This window comes from Nicotiana attenuata, unplaced genomic scaffold (assembly GCF_001879085.1).
Source record: "Nicotiana attenuata strain UT unplaced genomic scaffold, NIATTr2, whole genome shotgun sequence".
NCBI classification, from domain to species: Eukaryota; Viridiplantae; Streptophyta; class Magnoliopsida; order Solanales; family Solanaceae; genus Nicotiana; species Nicotiana attenuata.
This window is the reverse complement of record NW_017670322.1, coordinates 495,103-520,689: the sequence shown is the minus strand read 5'-3', so window position 1 is coordinate 520,689 and position 25,587 is coordinate 495,103.

Here is a 25,587-nt window from a genome sequence, read left to right as displayed (position 1 = left end):
TTTAGCATATAAATAAGGTAAAACATGGACAGTAAGGAATCGACACATAACTCTAGCCAAATAAAAGTTAAACAATACTAATTCAATGAGAAAGATGCAGGTCTTGATGTGATTAGTCAAGATGAACACAAGCACATAGAATCAGTGAAAGTTTAGACTAAGAAACTCAGTAGAAGCATATGAAGGAAAGACAGTCACGAGAAATCACAAAAAACTCAAAACTAGAACCGGTCAGTCATGCTAATACTCAAAAACCAAACGAAGAACCCTAAAAATTAGGGCTTTCAGCATAGGCGAGTTAAGGCTCTAGTAGACTCATAGAATCAGTCAAAATATGTGAGAAATAGAAGTTTAAACACAAAGAATCATTTGAACAAAGTTTTAAAAGAAATTCTGAAAACCCTAGTTTTAGAAAAGGTGAAGAAATCATTTGAAATCAAACGATTCTTGTATAGAATCTCAAGGCTATTGTAAAACACTCAAGAAACAAACTCAAATAGTCTTAGATCTGTACAGATCTAGGAGGTATAGAAAAGAAATTAGGGTTTCGAAGAGACCCATACAGAGATGAAGAAACCTGTCTAGAAACCCATAGATCATAGCAAATATAGAACGATTTCGCTTGAAATCACACTAGAATGGCCAGGAACAGGCAGGAGATGAACCCTAGATGCAAGTCGGCATGGCCCTGGTCCCTTGAGGGCCTTAGAGAAGGCAAGAATGACTTGTGAGAAGCCATTGGAGGCCTGAGAGATGATGAGAGGTCACCGGAGATGGCCGGAGATGGGAGGTCGGCGTTTGAAGATTAGGGTTTAGGTTGAGAGTGTTTTGAGAGCAGAGAGGATTTTAGGGCGGCGGAGGAGGTGGTGAAATGAATTAGGTTTGGGGGGTATAGGCTAGTTTATTTAGGAAAGGGTGAATCCGGGCCGTTGATCTCGGAGATCAACGGTCAAGATTAGGGGGGCCTGGGTCAGGTAAAATGTGTTTGGGGCCTGGGTTGGGTAATTTAATTAGAAATTGGGCTGGATATTGGGATTGGGTTGGGTTGAATTTAGGCTGAAATTGAAATAAAATAGGCTATGTTTTAAATAGCCATTTTCAATATTATACAATTTATAAAAAATGATAAAATGATTTCTAAATAATATTTCGTGTACTGAAAATGATTAAAAATAGTTGTTTAATAATTAAAAAACATAAAAGACCCTTTTATACATTAATAACGTAATTGTGCATTAATAGGGCTAGTATTGTAATTATATGCAAATTGGCTTAAAAATATAAATGAAATTATAAAATTGCACAAAAAATATTTAAGCAATATTTTGGCATGAATATAGGATTTAGGTGGCTAAATTACCACAATAATAGTTTGAAGGATAATTATTGGAAATTTTATAAGTAAAAAGGGGAAGAAATAAATCAATTTAAAGCCTTTAAAATTATAGAAAAGTTATAAAAAAGCTTGTGCACGCTTATATATGCATATATGCTATTTTAAAAGTATATATGTGTATTAAAAATATATAGGGAAAAATTGGGTATCAACAGGAAACCCCTCTGAATATTTCACACCCACCAGAGGCATACGCCAGGGAGACCCACTATTGCAATATCTGTTTATCCTCTGTCTTGAAATGCTCTCACGCATAATCAATACAACAGTCGATTACCATGCTTGGCAACCAATCTCCCTTGCTAAAAGGGGACCTCAGCTATCTCACTTAATTTTTGCTAACGATATTATTCTAACAGCAAAAATTACTCCTAATACATGCGAATCAATTGTTGATACTATTACTAACTTTACAAATCACTCGAGCCAAACTATAAACTTCCAAAAATCAAATATTTTCTTCTCAAAAAATTGCTCAGCAATTACAAGAACATCAGTACTCCAACTCTTTCAAATGAAGGAAGGAAAAAAATTTGGAAGATATTTAGGATTCCCTATCTTTACAAAGACACCATCAAAAAGGGATTACCAATTCTTACTAGATAATTTCAAAAATAAACTAGCGGGTTGGAAAATAAACCTTTTATCCAAAGCAGGTAGGACAACAGTAATTCGTTCTACCTTAAACCAACTACCAAATCACCTCATGCAATATATTACAATACCTAACTATATACTCTCATATCTTACTCGCTATCAACGAAATTTTCTATGGGGTGCAACTCCTCAAAAGAAAAAATAGCATCTTATTAAGTGGAATACAGTAACACAATCGTTAGATCAAGGAGGCTTGGGGATACAAAATCTCTCAACAAAAAATAAAGCATTACAAGCAAGTCTTGTATGGAGACTTTTTCAAAATCCCAACCAACTTTGAGCACAGGTACTTCTACACATATACATACGCCCAAAACATCTTATAAAAAGAAATGTCTCATCTACTTGGCGAAATATAATGCGTGGCTGGTCCTACTGTCGCTTAGGTTATAAATAGAACATTACCAATGGACAACATGTACATTTTTGGACTGACCCTTGGATCAAAGAAAATTTCACACTTCGCACTGGTATAGCTGGACCATTACCATGTTATGAGGAGCAAAAATTTGTCTCTGATTATTACTACAATCACGAATGGCATTTTGACAAATTACCTTTCCTATTACCAAATCAATTAAACATCACGTTCAAGGATATATACATGCCTCTATCACACACAACCTATGATCAGATTTTTTGGGCTCTTACCCCAAATGGTATCTTCTCTGTAAAATCCAGCTATACATCACTCATCCCTATTATCATTCAACAATATTCTTACAAGTAGATTTGGCAACTAAAAATTTCACCAAAAATATATTTCTTTCTTTAGTTACTTTCACATAACAGACTTTCTACTGCTACGTATCTTTCATGTTTAGGTATCCTACATTCGCCTATATGTACACAGTGTCATATGGCTCCTGAAACAACAATTCATATTTTTCCCCAAACGCAATTCAGCTATGGGCTTACCTCAAAATATCTCTTCCAACTCAGAGTCCTAATACATCTCAAAATGATAATACACCATGGCTGTATGATATTATTCATACACCTTTATCATCCACTTCTCATCAAATTCCTGCTAATACACTCCTACCTTTTGCATTCTGGCATCTATGGATTATAAGGAATAAAAATACATTGGAACACAAAAGAATTTCTTTAAATATACACTTACTAATCAATACGGCGGCAGAATACTATTGTTTAACATATAACAACCTCAAAAAAGATCATGCAACACCTCTTTACATTAAATGGCATCCTCTAGATGCAAACCACTATAAACTAAACATAGACGGCTATGCCTCATCTACCCACAATAAAAATGGCATTGGTGGAGTTTTTCGTAACCACCAAGGCAACTGGATCATGGGTTTTGCAGGAAAATCGAACCCGGGTACAAGCGTCCAGACAGAACTCCTTGCACTACTCATGGGACTGAAAATTGCTGTGCAACAGCAAATCACACCCATTGTCATTAGGACAGATGGCACGAAATCATCGGTATGTTCCAAACAACTACTATGCATTATACTAACATTATCAATGATTGCAGGTTGTTACTATTACAGCTGGGTAGGCCTCCTATCCAACATATCTACAGAGAGCAAAATTGTGTTGCAGACAGTTTAGCTAAATATGGAGCCATGCATGCAGAGGATAGCTGTATACTTTTTGCAAACCCACCACTTTTTGCCGCACTTTGTTACCAGCAAGATCACAACGGAACACTACAAAGGAGGCTCGTGAAAATCAACACAACTGCTTCAACACAACCGCTCCCTGCTACTTCTACTTTTTGTAATAGAAATGTTTTGCCTAGTTCTGACTATCTATCTAGTAATGATCCCCATGTAGGGGAACTTGTAGTAAATCCTACTAATTCTAGCCTAGCTACTACGATGCCTACGACGCATCTTGCTCCATGTACTAATGTTCCTGTTTAATTATCTATAATATAAGTACTTCTTTTCGACCAAAAAAAAAGATATAACATAACAGATATCGGATTATGATTCTTTAATTGGCTACCACCTCCATTGGCAACGCCCCGGCGACGCTATATGTGTCTTTGAAAGCTTCTATTAGAAAGGAAATGCAATTAAGAAATTGTAGTCGAGGAGGATAATCGATGGAGTTTCTCATATTTCTTAAAGACTAAAACATTTAAGCTCGACTGCAGCTTTGTATGAACAGTTGCACCTTTTTTCTTTTTTCTTTTTTCTTTTTTCTTTTATCTCCTTTTTTCCTATTCTATACTGCTTCTCTCCCCATAAAAATTAAAATTAGAATTTCGTACAAATTTGATACATCTACAACAACATATAAACTAAAAATAATTTTTATACAACTAATTATATAGTATACAACTTGTCTACAACTTTTATATATGCTTTTTACCCAGTTAAATACAACTACAACATCATACAACTTAAATAAAATTTTCATATAATTTTTATACAATATGTCTTTTGTATGAATTTTGTGTATGATTTTTATATATTTTGTATGTGGTGTGCTCTTCTTTCTCTCTGAAATGTCAATCAAAACGTCATCTCTTAATACAACTTTGATACATATCAACATCTTTATGTAAAAAGATAGTATTTATAACTTATATACAAATTTCATACAATCATACATTATACAACTACTTTTTAATTTTCATACAATATGCAAATAGAAAAATATATAATTACAACAAAATACAACTTAAATACAATTTACATACAACTTTAATAAATTTCGTATGTGATGACCCAAAGGGTCATCTCGCTTAGAACCCAATTCGCGGTTCTGAGGCCTTCTAAACCTCATCCTACTTTTCCTCGATATCCGTGTGTAGTCCGGGCGCATTTCCAAAAAGATTCAAAAAATTTGAGAAAACAATAATTTTTGCCTTAAAAAGTGATTTTAGTTGACTTCGGTCAACATTTTTAGTGAACGGACCCGGACTCGTGTTTTGACGATCCCGAAGGGTCCGTAGTAAAATATGGGACTTGGGCGTATGCCCCGAATCGAATTCCGAGGTCCCTAGCCCGAGTAATGAATTTTTTTAAAAATTGTTAAACTGAAAATCTAAGGATTTAAAGAAAATGAATAATGTTTGATCATGATGGTATCGGGCCCGTATGTTGGTTCTGGAGCTCGATACAGGTCCAATATAACATTTAAGTCATGTCTGTGAAATTTGGTGAGAAACGGGACTAATTTGAGGTGATTCGGACGTCCGGTTGTATAGATAGGAATTTCAAATGTTCTTAAGGATTTCATGCATTTTGGTGTTAAATTCGTAGATTTAGATGTTATTTCGACGATTTGATCGCATGAGCAAGTTTGTATGATGTTATTAGACTTGTGTGAGTATCTGGAGTGGAGCCCCGAGGGCTCGGGTGAGTTTCGGGCATGGGTTGGGAGTGAAAACACCCCAATTTTTCTGGTGTTTTTGGGCAGTGTTGCAGGTCTCGCAAATGCGAGGAATTGTTCGCATTTGCAATGACCGCATTTGCAAGGGAGGCTTCGCAATTGCGATGAAGCCTGGGCTGGGAAGTGGTCGCGTTTGCGACATTTTTGTTCGCATTTGCGATCCCAGCAGGGTCCGCATTTGCGATCCTTCTGTCGCATTTGCGATCTATGCAGAAGGATGCCCAAGTTCGTATTTGCAATGTTTTTATCGCAAATGCGACCTTCGCATTTGCGAACCTGATGTCGCAAATGCGACATTAGAGACCTGGACACAGCTTTTAAAAATGGGACTTAGGCCATTTATTTCATTTCACTTCTACACTTGGGCAATTTGGGAGCTTTCAAAGAGGGCATTGTGAGGTAAGTTATTTCTACTTAATGTGAGTTTAATACTTGGGTTTTGGGTAGATTAACACATAAAAATTAGTGGAAATCACGGGATTAGAGTAAAACCTAGGGTTTTGATAAAAACAAGATCTAACCACGAAATTTGTTATGGAATGGAGTAAAAATCATATGTTCTTGATCCTTAGGTTATGGGTAACAACTTTCTTCAAAAATTTCCGGAATCCGGGCACGTGGGCCCGGGGATAAATTTTAGGAGCTTTGCATTTAGGATTGGGAAATTTCTCTAATAGCTAGAATATGATCTCTTGAGCTTGTATTGACTAGTTCTTACCCCGTTTGAATAGTTTTGGATCGTTCGGCTCCGAATTGAGGGTTTTGAGCACGTTCTTGAGTTTGGAAGTAAGCTTCGGAGCAAGGTGAGTCTCCTTTCTAACCTCGTAAGAGGGAATTGAACCCCTAGGTGAATTAAATAAATGTATGTGATTGTCTGTGGGGGCTACATACATACGTGGTGACGAGAGTCTGTGCGTAGCTACTATTATGCTAATTGTCCGGGTAGTTTAGGACCCATATTACGCCATACTTGCAAATACATATGTTCTTGCTTGCTACTGAGATCACTTAGGACATAATAGGGATAAAAGAAAATAAATATAAACGAATGTACGCACTTACTTAAGAACTTGTATGAATTTATTTAGCTATAAATGCGCCTTTATGTGCCTTCTTGATAATAATTGCTATTGTGGATCGGGCCGATCGCCTCGGTAGAAATAGATGCATCTATGGTTCGCGTCATTCGACCCTCTGGCAGTGCACATTTATATTTATGTTGGACCGGGCCGTACGACCTCGGCATAATGTGTGCATGTTATTTATATGGAATTTTCCCATGATTTACTCTGTTTAAATGCTTTGAAATGCAAATTATTATGTAACATGATTGAAATGGATATATCATTCTCTCCTTGATTCTGAGATTGTTATTATATTTATGCTATCCATGCTTAGCGAAATTGTGACGATCCGACCCATCGTCTCATGTATTACAGCCCCGTTTCCCCCATTTACTGCTTCTTCATGTTTCATTATCAGCAACGAGTGAGTTATAGTTGAATTGAATTGGTTTGGATAGGAAATGAGACACTTAGTCTCTTTAAGGAAGGCTTAAGTTGAAAAGGTCAACCGGACGTTGACTTATGAGTTAGAAGGCTCGGATGTGATTTCCGGTGATTCGATTAGCTTCGGGGGATGATTTGTGACTTGGGAGTGCGATCGGAATTGATTTTGGAGGCCTGGTGTAGAATTAGGCTTGAATTGGCGAGGTTAGTATTTTGGCGAATTTCGGTGGATGGGTGAGAATTTGATCCGGGGGTCGAAATGGAATTCCGAGAGTTGCTGTAGCTTCGTTAGGTGATTTTGGATATGTGTGCAAAATTTCAGGTCATTCGGAGGTGTTTTGGTCGGGTTTTTGACCGAATGCGCAATTCGGAAGTTTTTAAGAAACTTAGGCTTGAATTCGATGTGATTTGATGGCTTTAGCATTGTTTGATGTGATTTGATGATGGGAACAAGTTTGAATGAGGTTTTAGGATGTATTGGTGTTTTTGGTTGAGGTCCCGGGGGGCCTCGGGGTAAATTCGGGTGGTTAAACGGAGAATTTGGAGTTTGTTGCAGGTTTGAAGTTGCTGGTTCTGTCATTTCCGCATCTGCGGAAAAGGGACCACATAAGCGGTTCCGCAGATGCGGCGTATTGGTCACAGAAGCGGTCCTTGAGGGACCAGGGCTTTTCGCAGAAGCGGACGAAGTTCCGCAAAAGCGGTCACCGCAGAAGCGGTTTTGGGACCGCAGAAGCGGTCCTGGGCGACTTGAAGGAAAACCGCAGATGCGGTGAGTAGGCCGCAGAAGCGGTGAAATTGTCGCAAAAGCGAAAACAACTGTTACAGAAGGGTTTTTTTTATATTGTTTTCATCCGCGAACAAGAGTTGGTTTCCACCATTTTAAAGCGGTTTTGAGAGCTTTGAGCGAGAATTTTCGAGGGCTTTGACTGAGAATCAATTGGAGGTAAGTTCCTTGGTCTAAATATTCGAGTTTATGGTAGAAATTACATGTAAATTGTGGAAAATTCATCAAAAACGGGTCAAGCTAGGGCTTGAAAAGTTGTGATGTAAAAATGGATTTTGAAAGGGCATTTGAACTCCGATTTTGGTAAAATTGGTATGTCTAGACTCGTGGCGAGACGAGGAATCCAATGATGTAAATTTCGTAATTTTTCGAAAAGTGGGACCGGGGCTCGGGTTTTGCCAACTTAGTGAATTTTGGTGTTTTTCGAGTCTTTTCGATTGGGTTATGTTTCTTTAGCCTATTGTAATGTATTCATTGTGGTTTTAATCAGATTCGGCGTGCGAAGAGGTTGATTCGAAAGGCAAAGGCATAGCGAGCTAGACTTGTGGCCGGCTTGAGGTGAGTAATAGATGTAGATGATAACCTGAGGGTTTGAAACCCCGGTATATCACATTGTGACGCTATATTGAGGCGAGACACGTACTCTATGACGAGTGCGGGGTCGATTGTGACTGAGGATTGTGACCTAGTCCGTTCCGATTGATGTTCGTACTGTGTTCTTGACTAGAAATTGTTTGGCAATCATCCTACTTGGATTTTATGAATATGTTTGGGGCTTTGTGCCTATCATTTGCATCCTTCAGGGATCCTTATCACTGCTTCCATGATGCTTAGCATATTTCATGATATCAGTCCTGAGTTAGACACTGCCTCGAAATGTTTAGTAAATAAATAAAGGTTTAAACACTTAGCTCTATAATTCCTAATAATTGAAACTAAAAATGAACAATTTGACTGTGCCCGAGTGGCTTGCATGCATACATATATCTGGACTGAGTGTGGATCGGGCTGCACGCCGCAGCGAATGCTACGATGATATTGCGCTTGGGCTGTAGGAGCCCCTCCGGAGTCTGAACCCCCACAGTGAGCGCGGGTACCCAAATGGATCGGGATGCGCGCCACAGCGGTCATGTGCATTGCATTGCATTCATGCATTTATACCTATTTGTCTGACTTGTCCTGGTATTGTTGTTGTTCCACCGTTTTATGTGCTGAATCGCTGATTATAGCTTTATATTGTAATATTTCGGAATTTCTTTCTTTCAGCCATTATATATGTTTATTACTCACTGAGTTGGAAGTACTCACTTTACTCCCTGCACCTCGCGTGCAGTTGCAGGTATCGTTCACCCGGTAGCGGGTTATTAGCGGATTGAAGGTATTGTTATTGTAGCTGAGCAAGGTGACCGCCAGCGTTCGCGGCACCGGATGTTGTCTTTTGTTTTCCAGAATTTTTACTTGTATATATTTATTGGCATGTAGTTGTGTTAAGGTTTCCTTAGATGCTCGTGACTTGTGACACCCCGGTCGGGTAGTAATTAATAATTTCTGATGCCATTAAGTTGTATCTTCTATTCATTTATGTTTAATAATTGTTAGTGAAAGGATTTGGGTTAGTTGGCTGGCCTTGTCTTCACGAGAGGCGCCATCACGACCGGGTATGGGAAATGGGTCGTGACAAGTTGGTATCAGAGCCTAGGTTACTAGGTCTCACGAGTCATGAGCAGGTTTAAGCGGATCGGTACGGAGACGTCTGTATTTATCCTCGAGAGGCTGCAGAACCTTTAGGAAAACTTCCCATTCTTGGAATTCTTTTCGTGCGTGCTTGATTCAGCTTGAGATATAACTCTTGAAATTCCTTCCACACGTCTGTATGCGCACGTGAGAGCTCAGTATTATATGTGCCTTGATGGTTTGTGATTCCCCGATCGAGGGGCGAGATCTAATCTTCGTGAGTATGTTGGTCCAGTTTGGAGGACTTGAGGCCGGATCCTTGCCTATGGCTTGAGCACCGAGGTGCTGATTGTGTGAGCAAGTGTTTTGAACTTATATGTTCAGTATTGCCCCTATTAGCCGGAATGGCGGTTTGGTATTCATGTGATGAGTATGTTAGTACTGCGAGATGTAATTATATGACTTGGTAGTGACGAAGAAGTTTGCAGGATAATAGATGAATTGTTAAGTGATTCGACTCCTATTATGGATTGATGTGTAGCCCGAATTATGGGCGCGTGAAGAACATTGTCGTACCTCCTAGTTGGGAAGTGACGTGCATTGCATGCGGCGGTATGAGTTCGGACTCAGGAAGACTAATGACTGAGTAACGTATATGATGGTGAAAGGTATGCTGAAGTACTAAATTGAGGCGAAGCAGGGGTCATCTCCTGCAGAGTGTTCTTGAGTGGTATGGTCCTTACGTGTATATTAGAAGATCTCATGTGTAATTGAAGGGTATGTGTTGAAATTTAAAAATCGGGTCGCTTAAGAGAGTGGACTCAGTTGATATGGGGATAAATGCGAGGGTTGTAGAGGATTTCAGTACTAGATGATCTGTGTTTTCACAAACTTGTAGATGATTTGAGTTTAATCTCACTATGACATTGTGGCATCATTAGAGTAAAAGTGCTATGAGTTGTTAAGCGTGTCTTGATATATGGCTTCGAGCCAAGTTGGGGAGGTTGTTGTTGATTAGCTGATTGCACGGTTATGTGCTATGTTGGTTATGTCTCGAGGTATGCTGGCGAATCGGTTCTAGTTGCAGAAATTGAGCCGAGGATAGGAGAGTGAAGCAAAATTTCGACAAAGGTTATATTATGTTCCATAGGGTATGAGAATTTCGGAATGTCTAGAGTTGATGTTGGTAGAGGATGCTCGGTGCATAGAGCAGGAAGTGCTTGGTTGTATTGGGATGAGAGTCTCATTTTACGGTATCAGAGTGTCAATAAAGCACGAGTGGTTCTGTTCGTTAAATCAGGTAATTTGCAGATGAATAAGAGAGAATGACTCTCGAGAATGGTTTTAATGTGTTCAAGAATCTACATGTAGCACTCAGGTGTTTTAAGGTGGTGTACGTGACTAAAGGCAGTGTTTTCAATAGAAAATGTCAAGACTTGTGGTATTTTTACGTTGATCATGGGATCTATGTGTCGATACCTGGAAAGTAAAGGAAGCGAATTTAGATTCGCAGAAAGTTCTCAGAGTGAAGTATTCTGGAATGTGGTATTTCTGGGAAACAATTGAGAGAGTATTCAGTGGCCTATGGGTCTTAGACAGTGTGGTCTTATGTTCGAGTCTTGTGTGGTAAGCTTAGATTGAGGCATTGTGATGCTACAGCGAGGGAGAAATAACAAGTGGATGATGAATCAAAAAGGGAAATTAGATAGATGGAATAGCTTGATAGTAGACCGAATCAGTATGGTAAGGATGTGATTAATTCTTCGTATGTGTTCGAGGTAATGGGCTTTTACAGGTATTGTGCAGCAAGGCTCTTGAGTTCTGACAGCTTGCTTAGCTTGGTTCGGGTAGAAGGATTCGGTCCTGGCAGTTTAGCTTGTGCAATGGAATTGGGGGAGAGTTCTTGATAAGTTTTACCGTGGTTTAGAGACGTATAAATTGCCTATGGGCATGCGAAGCATGGAATGTGTAATAATTTCTCTTCTAGATGGGATTGATGGAGAGTTCTTGACTAGAGGAATACATAGATGTTTGTGGTTAGGAAAAAGGGAGATGGAGTTCTCATGTTATCCTAGTGTGTTATGGTATACGCGGTATGTTGTAGAGAATTGAGATTTGCGTGTTCGAGGTTTCGGTTCAGTTCATAATGGGAAGTCATTAAATTCGTAAGCAGCACGGGCAGCTGCAGGTGAGTAAAGAATCGATCTTCAAATGATTAGGAAAAATGTTATTGCCAACCATAGTGATTCGACGGGGGTATATGTTCCAGTAAAAGGGCAATGTGATGTAAACTGATAATACTTCGGTAGTGTTGCGGCATTTGGGATCGACTGTCGATATCTGAGTTTGTTTGATGGCACAGGGAAATTTTAGAATATCTTTCGTGGAATGATTGGGTATTCGAGGTGTGATACGTATTCATACGGTGGAATTAGGGATCAGGTATAGTGATTCGTGTGCTATATGGGGTTGGAGACTAGGAGTTCTCGTGATCAGACTATGCAGTGGTTGTAGACCGTGTGTATCGGTGCCGTTTAGCGGTTATTGGGAATTGGAGGTCCGAGTGGATCTTTCTTTGCTTGGTATATTAGATTTTGGATATGATATTGGGGTGTAGACTGGTTGTCTTAGTGTTGGATTATTCTAGACTATTGTGCTACGGGCTATGCCGGAAATGCCACGGGTTAAGTGGCGAGGTGCATTGGATTACGTTCTGGCAGAGTGGTATATATTTCAAAAGATTCAGCGGACGGCTGAGAAGGATTACTCTTCTTAATGGGGCCATCGTGATGGATGTCAGTGCAGAGGTTTCTACCATTGATTCAGTTCCGGTATTGAGTGACTTTTTGGATGCATTTTTTTGTGGCCGGGCATGTCGCTGGGTGAGATGGCGGATTTCGGTATTTATTTGGTGCCGGGCACCGTATCGTACGGCTCTGGCAGGAGTTATAGTAGTGGAAGGAGCAGCTTCAGGCTTCTTGGTATTGAGTTCGTTGGCAGGCCAATGTGGCTACGTATTTAGCTTGAGTTAGCTTGGTTAGTCTTGAGTTGTATTGTTGAGGGACAGGTGGATTCGATCATTATTGAACTTGTTAGTGATCTGGGGAAATCTATGAGTTGCTTTTTCTGTGCTGTGAGGCGTTATGATTTGTTGGTTATGGGCACACGTGGTGCAGATCTATTGGGGATTCATAGTGGAAGTCGAGCGGGAAGAGTAATCGGATATTGCTCGGTAAATGGAGTATGGGTTATGACCTATCAGGTGGCGTGTCTTATGTTGTTTATTTCACCGTGGGTGCAATGAATTGCCTTGGTTTCAGACATCAAATTTTGTGTGGCTGTCGAATTTTGATCACAGTGTCTTGAGGTGCTCCATGTGTAACAGTATTTGGATAAGATCGCTCATTGTAGCGAGGCTGCGTTGAGTTATGACCTTTCGGGGTAGATTCAGGTGTTCTATTTCTATGATGTGAGACGGGGTCTCAGCCTTGTGTTGTGATGATACTGATGAGCTTGAAGTACAGCTCTTTTGTTTGAGTTATTTTCATGATTTGAGTATATTCAGGTCGTTTCTTGTTGGTACACGTATTATGCAAGTTGTGGCCTAGGCCTGTATTGAGGTATCATATCACCAGAGTGGTGTGTTGGATTCGAGGTGATCCTTAGAGTCATTAATGAATACGAACAGAATTGATTGCAGCTTGTTAGAGAGATAATATCAAGGTATGGCCCGGAAATCTGTTGTGATATTAGTCAAAGGGAAGTGGCTTCATGAATGGTTGATCTGAGGAATGGTTACGGTTTATCGCGTGTTTCATTTGTTGTTGGCAGTATATGGAAGTGTTGGAATAAGACTTTAGCTAATAAAAGGTTTTCTATCGGTATTTGGTTATTATGGGCAACTGCTGTAAATAGAGGCTATCGTTTCGAGTGTTTGGATTATGTGGTATATCATATGATTTCACCTGAGGTTGCAAGTATGGGTTATTACAGTTGGTTCGGGTTTATTCTGGGTATAGATGTGAGGTTCTGATATTGTGTATGATTTCGGAAAGTGCAATGTGGTTCTATGGTTTATGGTTTAAATGGACTGTGAGATTTCGGCTATATTGTGTTGTCGGACCTATATGAGATAGGGTGACGTGAGATCACCCCGGGTATATGCTTGGTAAAGTTATTCAGCTGTTGGTTAGCTTCTAGGACAACTCTGGGTACGCTCGAGGACGAGCGTTGGTTTAAGTTGGGGAGGATGTGACGACCCGACCCGTCGTCTCATGTATTACAGCCCCGTTTCCCCCATTTACTGCTTCTTCATGTTTCATTATCAGCAACGAGTGAGTTATAGTTGAATTGAATTGGTTTGGATAGGAAATGAGACACTTAGTCTCTTTAAGGAAGGCTTAAGTTGGAAAGGTCAACCGGACGTTGACTTATGAGTTAGAAGGCTCGGATGTGANACATAGTTCTAGTGAAGAACAACACCTCTTTGAGGTTGTGTTGTCATTGAGGATTGTTGTGGGCTGTATTTGGATGAAATTCCAAGTTGTGGCTGCTGTCTAAGGTGAGTATAACAGCCTAATAATTGTGCTTAAGCTTGCTTGTATGTTGGTTAAGTTGTTAGGATGATAAACTACAAGATAATACTTGGATTAGCTTAAGTCACTTCTATGGTGTTGTATTGCCATTGAGGGTTGTTGTAAGCTGAATATAACTTGGATTTCGACTTGAAGTTACTGTAGGAGGTAGGTATATTGTGTTCTTGCATGTGCCTAAGGTTATATTGATGTTGATTAAGTTAAATAGATGGAGTAGACATGGATTAGTGAATAAAGTTACTAATTGAAGATAGTTGGAGTTGTGGATTGTTTCCTTTGTTATAAATATATGGTATAAGGATGGAATCATTGATGAATGACTTCATTATCATGTTAATGATACTTGTATGTTAATGTAAGAAGTCTATAAGGGGTATATGGGTTATACGGATTCCAATTGGAGCTTGCGGCTTGTCGTGAAATAGTGTGACTTGTTGTTGTTATATGGTGTCTTGTTATCGACATTTATATGTTGATGGATTTCTCTGGTTGTTGTTGTTGGTATATGGTATTTGTGGAGGCCCTTATTACAAGGGAGATGCTGCCCAAATTTACGTAAACGAGCTACTAGCTTAAGTTATAGACAGCCTTTGCTCAGCACTGATTTTGAATCTCCTTATACTATGATAGATTGAAATGACTTGTTTGAAGAGTTGCTTGGAAGGGATTAAGGACTCAACGGGTTTAAGGTATGTCAAGGCACTTTCTTCTTTCATTTGGCATGATCTAAAGTGAAATGAATACGCTATTTCGTAACGGATCTACTCCTAGCAACTAAGATTGTCCAGGTGGTTCTTTCCTTATAAAAGTATTCTAAGCAAGTGTGTATGATCCTTGAATCCTACTGAGGTTCATATTGAGGGTATGGATGTCCATAATGTTCTTAAGTCACTCCAAAAGGTTTAGCCCGTGATTCCATGAGTCTAGCATGCATTATATATGTATCTATTTTACTCTACCGAGCCGCGCTATAGTCGGTCGGGTACGACACCTATTGTGCAACCACTGATCAGTTGGGTTTTACCGAGCTCCACGTGGCCGGGTATGATTCTACCGAGCCTTATGATGGCCGGGTACGTTTTTACCGAGTCCTCTATGAGGCCGGGTACGATATGATGATGATGATGCCCACAGAGGCGTATGTTTTTAAAAGTTTATGTATATATATGTGTTATGCATTTCATGTCAGTAGCCCCCAGAGGCACTCAGATGTTATAGGTTGTATCTCCTCTATCTCTCTTTACATTACTGTTCTGGTTTATGCTTTCCTGCCTTACATACTCGGTACTTTATTCGTACTGACGTCCCTTTTGCCTGGGGACGCTGTGTTTCATGTCCGCAGGTCCCGATAGACAGGTTGACATTCCTCCTAGTAGGCTATCAGCTCAGCGAAGGTGTTGGTGTACTCCACTTGATCCGGAGTTGCCTATTTGGTCAGTATGCTTTGGATATGTATTGATTGGTATGGCGGGGCCCCTGTCCCGACCTTTATGATTTTATGTACTCTTAGAGGCTTGTAGACAGATGTCAGGTGTATGAATACTTGTATGGCCTTGTCGGCCTATGTTTTGAGTTTACAAATGGTCATGTCGGCCTTATAGGCCCGTATGTCACATGTATAAGTTTGTATATCATGTTGGGTCATCATATGTTGAGTATTCCCTTATGTTTTATTCTTGTTATCTCATGAAGGGTTTTCTAGCTCATTTACCCATGATAGTATGATAAGAAAGATATGTTACGTTGGTACTCGGTTGAGTAAGGCACCGGGTGCCCGTCGCGGCCCTTCAATTTGGGTCGTGACATATGCCTGGGTACGGGGTTAACCCCCGAACTCAGAAAAAAACTCATTCAATTTTTTATTGATAATATGGATTGTTTTGCTTTGTCCCATTTAGACATGACAGGGATTCCACCAGAAATAACAAAACACCGGCTAAGCCTCGACCCCAGGTTCAAACCAGTAAAGCAAAAAAGGAGGCCCAGTTCGAGGTGAAGCATGCATTCATAAAGGATGAGGTAACCAAACTTCTTAAAATAGGGTGTATTCGGGAGGTAAAATACCCCGAATGGCTAGCCAACGTAGTTGTAGTTCCTAAAAAGGGAAATAAACTTAGAATATGCGTAGATTATAAGGATTTAAACAAAGCATGCCCTAAAGACTCTTTTCCATTGCCTAACATCGATCGCATGATCGATGCCACGGCCGGCCACGAGATACTAACCTTTTTCGACGCCTACTCCGGGTATAATCAAATCCAGATGAACCCGGAGGACCAAAAAAAACCTCATTTATCACTAAGTTTGGAACTTACTGTTACAATGTAATGCCCTTCAGGCTAAAAAATGCTGGAGCAACATATCAACGCTTACTTAACAGAATGTTCGAGGAACAGATAGGTAAATCAATGGAAGTTTACATTGACGATATGTTGGTTAAGTCCCTGCGCGTAGAGGACCATTTAACTCACTTGTAGGAAATATTCAAAATCCTGAGGAAGTTACAACATGAAGCTCAACCCAAAGAAATGTGCCTTCGGGGTCGGTTCGGGCAAGTTTCTCGGGTTCATGGTATCAAATCGAGGGATCAAAATCAACCCCGACAAGATCAAGGCCAATATCACTGTCATAGATAGTATGAAAGCCGTACGAAGGTTAACATGATGAATTGCCGCCTTAGGTCGATTTATTTCGAGGTCATCGGATCGAAGCCATAGATTATTTTCCTTTCTCAAAAAGAAAAAGGATTTGGCATGGACCCCGGAATGCCAACAAGCATTGGAAGATTTAAAGCGATACCTATCGAGCCCACCTCTGCTTCACACTCTGAAGGTAAAAAAGCTTCACTTGTATTTGGCAGTATCCGAGATAGCGGTAAGTAGGGTACTGGTTCGAGAAGAGCAAGGTACGTAGTTCCCTGTTTATTATGTAAGTCGAACTCTAGGTGACGCTGAAACTAGATATCCATGATTACAGCCTACTCCGCACTACTATTTAAGCAGCGAGAGAGGGTTGGAGTAGCTTTTACCCGATTTAGGGTCGGGATCGAATCCACAGAGAGCTAGAATTTGGAATCGAGTATCTATCTAGTGTAGAATTGTGTATGTGTTCCAAATTACACTTTTATTCATTTTTGGGGTTTTTGTTTACTTCTACTATTATCAAACTACAATTGGTAATTGCAGCTAAATTATGCTAAGAGTTATAATGCTATGCGTTGTTCAAATAGGTTTAAAAGGCACTAGGGTAGTGACTATCGCCTAGGTGGTCAATTGACAGGTACTTGAATCTAAAGCACGTTTGACATGTTTGGGGAGTATGTTATAACCGTTGCACGACTTTACCCACTCTACACCTCTCGGTGGTTCGAGTGATTTTGCCCGAATTGTCTTTCTTAAGACCAATTGGGTACGCAAATTTGCACAAGCAACTAGGGTTCAATTCGGGTATTACTCTCTCGAGGTTTAACCCTTTAATTGGGGCTATCAATCTCTTGAGTATGCCCCAATTCATTGTTGGACCAATTTTGGAGGCTTAGGCTCTCTTTCTCAAGAAGAGCTCAAGTCAACTCAACACAAACTAGTGTTTGCAACCACTAATTAAGAAATTAACCATGAAATTGGCCCAAATAACAAACACCCATAGTCAAATTAGCCCTAAAATACAAGACCCATCAATTATCCACACCAGGGTTGAGCCACAACCCTAGCTTATGGGTCTAGCTACTCATAATTAAAGAAGAAAAGCAAGAAATAGATGAAGAAAAGCTCATAATAATTAATCACTAAGTTAAATACAAAGATTCAATGATTAAAAGTAGCTAAAATTGCCAAAAATGGCTTAGATAATCGAACCCACGAGTGCAGCTGCTTAATTACAATATCTGATACCCTAAAAAGGGAAAAAGAATCTATTTATACTAAGCTGAAAAATCTGGACAAAAATGCCCCTGCGGGGTTAGTGCGGACCGCACAGAATGGACTACGGCTGCACTAGGACTCTTGGCTTCAAAATCCAGCTCTCGGAACTCAGGCTCTACGGACCGCACAGAACGGGCTGCGGCTGCGGTGACTTCTATGCGGTCCCCACAAAATGGACTGCGGACCGCATTGGCTTGAAAGCTCCATCTTGCAACTTCTCTGAATCTCAGCTCTGCGGACCGCACAGAATGGTAGTGCGGCCGCATGGACTCCAGTGCGGACCACACTAAATCTAGTGCGACCGCATTGCCTTTTAGCCTGAATACCTGCTCACTGAATCTCCTAGTGCGGACCGCACAAAGTGGTGTGCGGCCGCACTGGACCTATTTTGCATGAGCTTGTCTTGTCTTTGGCACTTGTGCAAGTTTCACTCCTTTTGAGCTGATCTTTGACATCTTATCACTTTGTTGATCAAACCTGCAATCAAGCACAACTTATGAGCCTTTTGGGACTATTTTGTATGAATTTCAAATCAAAGCATGAGCAATAAGGAGTATTAAATGCATCAAAATCCCTAGTTATCAACTCCCCCAAACTTAAGCTTTTGCTTGTCCTCAAGCAAACAAAATAAGACCCACCCTTAAAGGGAAAATCCAAGAAATTTTCAGCTGTCCTAAAGCAACCTCAACTAGCGTCAATTGGGACTAACAATTGCCCTCAACACAAATGAACCATTAACAACATTTACTCTTTGAAAAACCATGGATCAAGTGCGACACAGGAGCATCAAGAGTTGACTCAACACATCAAAGAACTCTTTCAATTACTTTGGTCTTTGTGGAACCCAAACTCACACATCCTCAACTCTCCCTAAGCAAACCTCACCTTTAGATAGTGGCACGCAAAACGAGGTTAATGGAAATTCACTCATCTCTCTCAAGAAAAAGTCACAAGTCCGGCTCTAAGTACCATATGTTTGCCCCTTATGTGAGTATCCACTAATGTAGGCTTCATTCAACTCAAGATATAGGGCTTTTGTGGAGACATTGTGAAGGCTTTTGGTTCAGGGTAGGAAATGTTTTGATCTAAGTGGTTTCCATCTTCCCCTAAGCACTACTTTTGATTCATTTGGCATCCATTCACTTGACTCTTTGAGTCATTTTCACTTCTTTCTAGGGGTTAGAGAGACACACTGTCACTCTTTCTTATAAATTTCAAACCTTTTTCTCCTTTTTCAACTTTCCACACCTTTCATTCTTTGCTAATCTTTGAATCCCTTTTTTATTCTTTTTCACATTGAACTTTCTTTTTGTCGTTTTGCTTTTCTTTTCTTTTTCATTGCCTTTCCTTTTCTTCATTTTTGTGCCTTTTTACCACTTTGTTGCAATCCTCGTCTCTCCCCCCAAACTTATACTTTTACCATGTGCTAAAGGAAAGATCGGGTGCCAAGAGAGGGTATCTTTTAGAACAGGTATAGGCTTGTATCATGGTTCTTCAAGAAAAAAGGTCTAAGGCTCAAAAGGGTTGACTAGGGATCTTATCATTGGTAGGTTATGGAAGTGTTCAAGCTCTCATTTGGACCAAGGAGAGCCTATAATCATGTCTCAAGTCAAAATTCACTTAGGATTTCGCCTCAACAAACACTCAGGTCAAGTTCTAGACCAATGGCTCGGGACATGGACTTGCAATACGATTACTCACCACACAAGCTATGGGATTGCTAAAGACATAGAGTCGGGGGCCCACAATGACCTTAGATAAGATTTAAGCTCACAATGGTCCCGAAAAACCACTTGATGATTATCGGCCAACACAAGAGTCTCAAGGTCACGACTTTCACCATCCTAAATACAACAAATTGTTTTCGACCATAAGATCAAAAGCAAATGTGCTAGGCTCAAGTGAAGCTTTGCTCGAGGTACCCTTAACTATTAACTACTAAAAACAAAAAGAAAAACGGACTCAAACCCTTAAGAAGGTTGTCACGCCATCTATCATTGGGAAGAGCCATCCGGTTCACACAACACTTCACCTTTGGAAAGAACCGTGGCATTAAGAAAACCAAAGGCTTATTGCAAATTTCAAAACAAGAAGCTACGAATCACAACTAAGAAGCTAAAAACGAAAAATTTGCGGAAAGCAAAATGAATATATACAAGAGGGGATTTGTCGAATATACAATAGATGAGATGAATATCTACAATGTAACATAACTTTATATACAGACCCAAAGTAAAATAAAAGTGCGAGAAATGTAGCGAAATGTTAAAAATATATACAGACCAAAGATGAAAAATCAAGAAAGCATAAAAATGTCAAATATATACAGTCATCCAAAATGTAGGGCCTACCCCCTCAAATGAAAGTTGGCATTGTCCCCAATGCCAACTAGTCTAAGTAAAGCATCAAAAAGTAGAGGGTTAAGGATATAAGGAAACTCCCTATGGACTGTCTGTCTGCATGGGCTCCTGAGTGGTCCCAGGGTCCTCAATGTGCTCGGGAACCTCAGACTGGTTCCCTGTGGGCTGCTGCTCTGCTGCTGGGACCTGGTCCTGGACCTGGACAGGCTCCTGAGATACATCCGGTGGCTGACTGGAGGAAGCCTCCGTTTGGTCGGCCAACTGGATGACTGCATCATCTGCTCTGGGAATCATCCTCCTCCTCTTGGGAGGCCTCTGAGACTGCTCCGGCTGTGGATGAGCTGCTAGTGCTGGGTCCTGGAGCAATAAGTCTAAAGGCAGGTGATCTGCCTTCAGTCTGTCAACATCCGCTCTCAGCTTCTTCACGGACTCCTTGGAGGCCCGTGTCTTCCTCAGCTTCTTGTGCTCCATAGCAAGCTCCTTGAGAGCCTTGCTGTGTGAATCAACTGCCTCGGCAAGCTTCTTCTGGTTGTCGAGGATTTTCTTCTAGTTGTCTAACATCTCCTTAAGAGCATCCTCTATGGACTGTGGAACCTGTGGAGCTGGAGGAGCCGACTGAGCCTCAACAGTGGTGGTCAAAATGGACAACTTGGATGAGGCAGTCTGCATCCTGTTGTTGATACTCATAAGTGCCTGGCTCAATCTATGGGCAGTAATAGGATGGGCCCGGGAAGATGGAATATTGGGGCCTACTGAGGTGGATGGGCCAGCAGGAATGGCTGTGGATGTGAATGGACCGGGAAGGATATCTGTGGAAGTGGAGGTAGGCTCAGCAGTCACTACCATAACTGGCTCTTCACACTGGCCAATTATAGTAGTAGCTGTACCCTTGAAGTTCTTGCTCTTGGGGTTATCATCCCCCTGCATGCTGTACCAAGAGAAAGGGGCCTTCGCTTTGACTTTGACATCGAAGGGCCTGTTTTCCACCTTCAAGTCCCGGAAGTACATAGTGAGGGTACTGGGGAACAGATAGTTTCTGTCATGCTTGGCACCCACAATGGAGATAATCCTCGACATCACATTCCCCACATTGATTGGGTACCCCGCCATGATCGAAGCTACCAAAACAGCCCGAGAAAGAGGAAGGGTGTTGTCATGTGTCGTGGGGTCCAACCTGCTACATACAAAAGTCTCCCACCCCCGTGCCTCAAAGTTTAAACTCCGTCTCAAGATCTTGAGTCCAGCAGTGAACCAGTCGGGGGTGGTACCTGGGATGGCCAGGTACTGCGCTAGCCAGGGACGAACCTCCTCACCCATTTCCAACTTTGCCATGTACAGGGTCTCATCCTCCTCATTGAGGCCAAGGTATTTTTTGAGGTACTTCCCTTCAAATAACGCTTTCAGATTCCGAACCTTGGTCATTTTGGAGCCCTTTTTGATGTGGGATACATTGCAGTAAAACTCTTTGACCATGTGTTCGTTGCCATCCACACACTCTTCTAGAAAATATTCCCAGCCCACTCTTATCCTAAACTGCCTCAGTACGTCGGGATTGTGAGGTAACAAGTCTTTGTCAACAAAACTTCGCTCCGGGATCCACTTTCTCACCAGCCACCACTCACGAAATTTATGATATGCCACCTCGCTGACAAATCTATCTTGCCAAACCTTCGGCTTTCTGGTTCTAGCAATGCCCCCTACCTAAGGCTCACCTCCTTCTCCTACCTCTAGTTCTCCCCCAACTTCCTCCTCAGCACCTACTACATCCTCTCCAGACAATGAAGTTGTGGGAGAGGTGGAGTATTCCCCACTACCTGCTACTGAGCCCTCAGACGACTCAGAAATAACATTTGTTGGTGCTTGGGCAGTGGGTTATGGTGGAGGAAAGTCTCGTAGCCTAAACCTCTCCGTCCAGTCAGGGATGGCTCATACTCACTCCCTGAGGACTGGGAAGCAACCCTATCAGCAACTTTTATCAGCTTTCTTGTCTTTTTATTGCTTTCCTGGACTTGGGGAGTGAGTTTTATCATTTTCTGCTTCCCTCCCCGGGAAGATTCTCCTCTGCCTGGTTGTTTACCTCGTTGTCTCACCATTGTCTGCTTTCAAGCCAATGCAGTCCGCAGTCCATTTTGTGCGGACCGCAATAGAAGTCACCGCGGCCGTAGTCCATTCTGTGCGGTCCGCAGAGCCTGAGTTAAGAGAGCTAGATTTTGAAGCCAAGAGTCCTAGTGCAGCCGCGGTCCATTCTGTGCGGTCCGCACTAACCCCGCAGGGGCATTTTGTCCAAATTTTTCAGCTTAGTATAAATAGATTCTTTTTCCATTTTTAGGGTATCAGATATTGTAATTAAGCAGCTGCACTCGTGGGTTTGATTTTCTAAGCCATTTTGGGCAATTTTAGCTACTTTTAATCATTGAATCTTTATATTTAACTTAGTGATTAATTATTATGAGCTTTTCTTCATCTATTTCTTGCTTTTCTTCTTTAATTATGAGTAGTTAGACCCATAAGCTAGGATTGTGGCTCAACCCTAGTGTGAGTAATTGATGGGTCTTGTATTTTAGGGCTAATTTGACTATGGGTGTTTGTTAGTGCGGCCCGCACTGCCTTTTAGCATGAATACCTGCTCTCTGAATCTCCTAGTGCGGACCGCACAAAGTGGTGTGCGGCCGCACTGGACCTATTTTTCCTGAGCTTGTCTTGTCTTTGGCACTTGTGCAAGTTTCACTCCTTTTGAGATGATCTTTGACATCTTGTCACTTTGTTGATCAAACCTGCAATCAAGCACAACTTATGAGCCTTTTGGGACTATTTTGTATGAATTTCTAATCAAAGCATGAGCAAGAAGGAGTATAAAATGCGTCAAAATCCCTAGTTATCAATCCACACTTTGAAAAATTGGCACTTGCATTAATAAGCGCATCTTACGCAAAATCCCTAGTTATCAATCCACACTTTGAAAAATTGGCACTTGCATTAATAAGCGCATCTAGAAAGTTAAAGCCATATTTTCAGTGTCATCCCATATGTGTGTTAACCACTTATCCCCTTCGAAATGTTTTGCATAAGCCCAAACTATCGGGCCGGCTGGCCAAATGGGCCGTCGAACTTGGCGGGTACGATATCGAATATCAACCCCAAACGACCATCAAGTCTCAATTCTTAGCTGACTCTGTGGCTGATTTTACGCCGACCCTCGTACCCGAAGTGGAGAAAGAACTTCTACTAAAATCGGGTACATCATCGGGGGTATGGACTCTTTTCACGGACGGAGCCTCGAATGTGAAAGGGTCCGGGCTTGGCATTGTTTTGAAGCCACCAACAGGTAGTATTATTAGACAGTCTATCAAAACTTCTAGGTTGACTAATAATGAGGCCGAGTATGAGGCCATGATTGCAGGTCTCGAGCTAGTTAAAAGCTTGGGGCAGAAGTCAGTGAAGCCAAATGCAATTCTCTGTTGGTAGCGAACCAAGTAAACAAAAGTTTTGAAGCTCGAGAGGATAGGATGCAAAGATACTTGGATAAGCTACAGGTAACCCTGCATCGCTTCAAGGAATGGACCCTAGATCATGTGCCTCGAGAGCAAAACAGTGAGGTCGTTGCACTTGCCTACTTGGAGTCATTAGTAGAAGAAGATGATATTGTTCCGGGGGCTGTCGTCCAATATCGAGGTCAGTAGTCGAAGAGGGTCATGCCGAGATAAATTCTACAAGTTTGACTTGGGATTGGATGAATAAGTATATCGATTATTTGAAAAATGGAAAGCTCCCATCGGATCATAAAGAGTCAAGGTCTCTACGAACCAAGGCTGCTAAGTTCATATTGGATGAAGATGGATTATTGTACAGGAGGACTTTCGACGGACCATTGGCAATATGTTTAGGGCCGGGGGATACCGATTATGTTCTACGAGAAATCAAGGCACTTGTGGGAATCACTCCGGCGTCGAGTCTTTAGTTCGTAAAATTATCGGAGCAGGGTATTACTGGGATAACATGGAAAAACCACTAAGGAATTTGTCAAAAAGTGTGATAAATGTCAAAGGTTTGCACCAATGATTCACAGCCCGGAGAGCAACTTCACTCAGTCCTATCCCTGTGGCCTTTCATGAAATGGGGGATGAACATAGTCGGCCCTCTGCCAACGGCCCCAGGTGAAGCTAAATTCATACTGTTTATGATTGACTACTTTTCTAAATGGGTGGAAGCATAGGCCTTCGAGAAGGTCAGAGAAAAAGAGGTTATTGACTTCATCTGGGACCACATCATATGTTGATTCGGGATACCTGCCGAGATCGTATGTGACAATGGAAAGCAATTCGTCGGCAACAAGGTAATGGAGTTTCTCAAAGCACACAAAATAAAGAGGATAATATCGACACCGTAAACGGACAGGCCGAGTCAACAAACAAAACTATCATTCAAAACCTAAAGAAAAGGTTGGACGATGCAAAAGGAAAATGGAGAGAGTTCTATCCGAGGTCCTATGGGCATATCGAACGACATCAAAGTCCAGCACGGGGGCTACTCCGTTCTGTATAGTATATGGCTCCGAGGCCTTAATCCCGATCGAGGTCGGAGAACCCAGCACCAGATTTCGACATGCATCAGAGGAGTCAAATCATGAAGCTATGAACACTAGCCTCGAGCTATTAGATGAAAAATGAGTAGCTGCACTTGTTCAGATAGCGGCGCAGAAACAAAGAATAGAGAGATATTATTATAGAAGGACTAACCTTCGACACTTTGCAATTGGGGACTTGGTCATACGGAAGGTCACCCTTAATACTCGAGACCCGAATGAAGGAAAACTGGGCCCGAATTGGGAAGGACCGTACCGAGTCATCGGAGTTGTCGGTAAAGGATCTTACAAACTTGGCACGATGGGAGACGAACAACCACAGAACAATTGGAATGTATCACTACTCAAACGATACTACTGCTAAGGTATAACTTTCTCCTTTTGTTCATTTGAATTTAAAACTAAATCATTATAGGTGTTCGATCGAGGACATCGAAGACACCCTTTCTTACAAGAAAAACTTAGGTTTTAAAGCACGCATTGCACTCTTTTTCCCTTAGATCGGATTTTGTCCCAAATGGGTTTTACCGGCGAGGTTTTTAACGAGGCAACAACTCTATGCTACCTGAGGAGAACACAACAGTATCCAAGGCTTCTTTTCAATCAACCTCGAATACTAGGGGGCATCACCCTCGGAGATGATATTTTCGAGGAAAATACTTCACGCCAAAGAGGGCCTCGATAGGAAAACTTAGTAATGGGCCAAACGGTCAGATGAACCGTGTCCATGTAG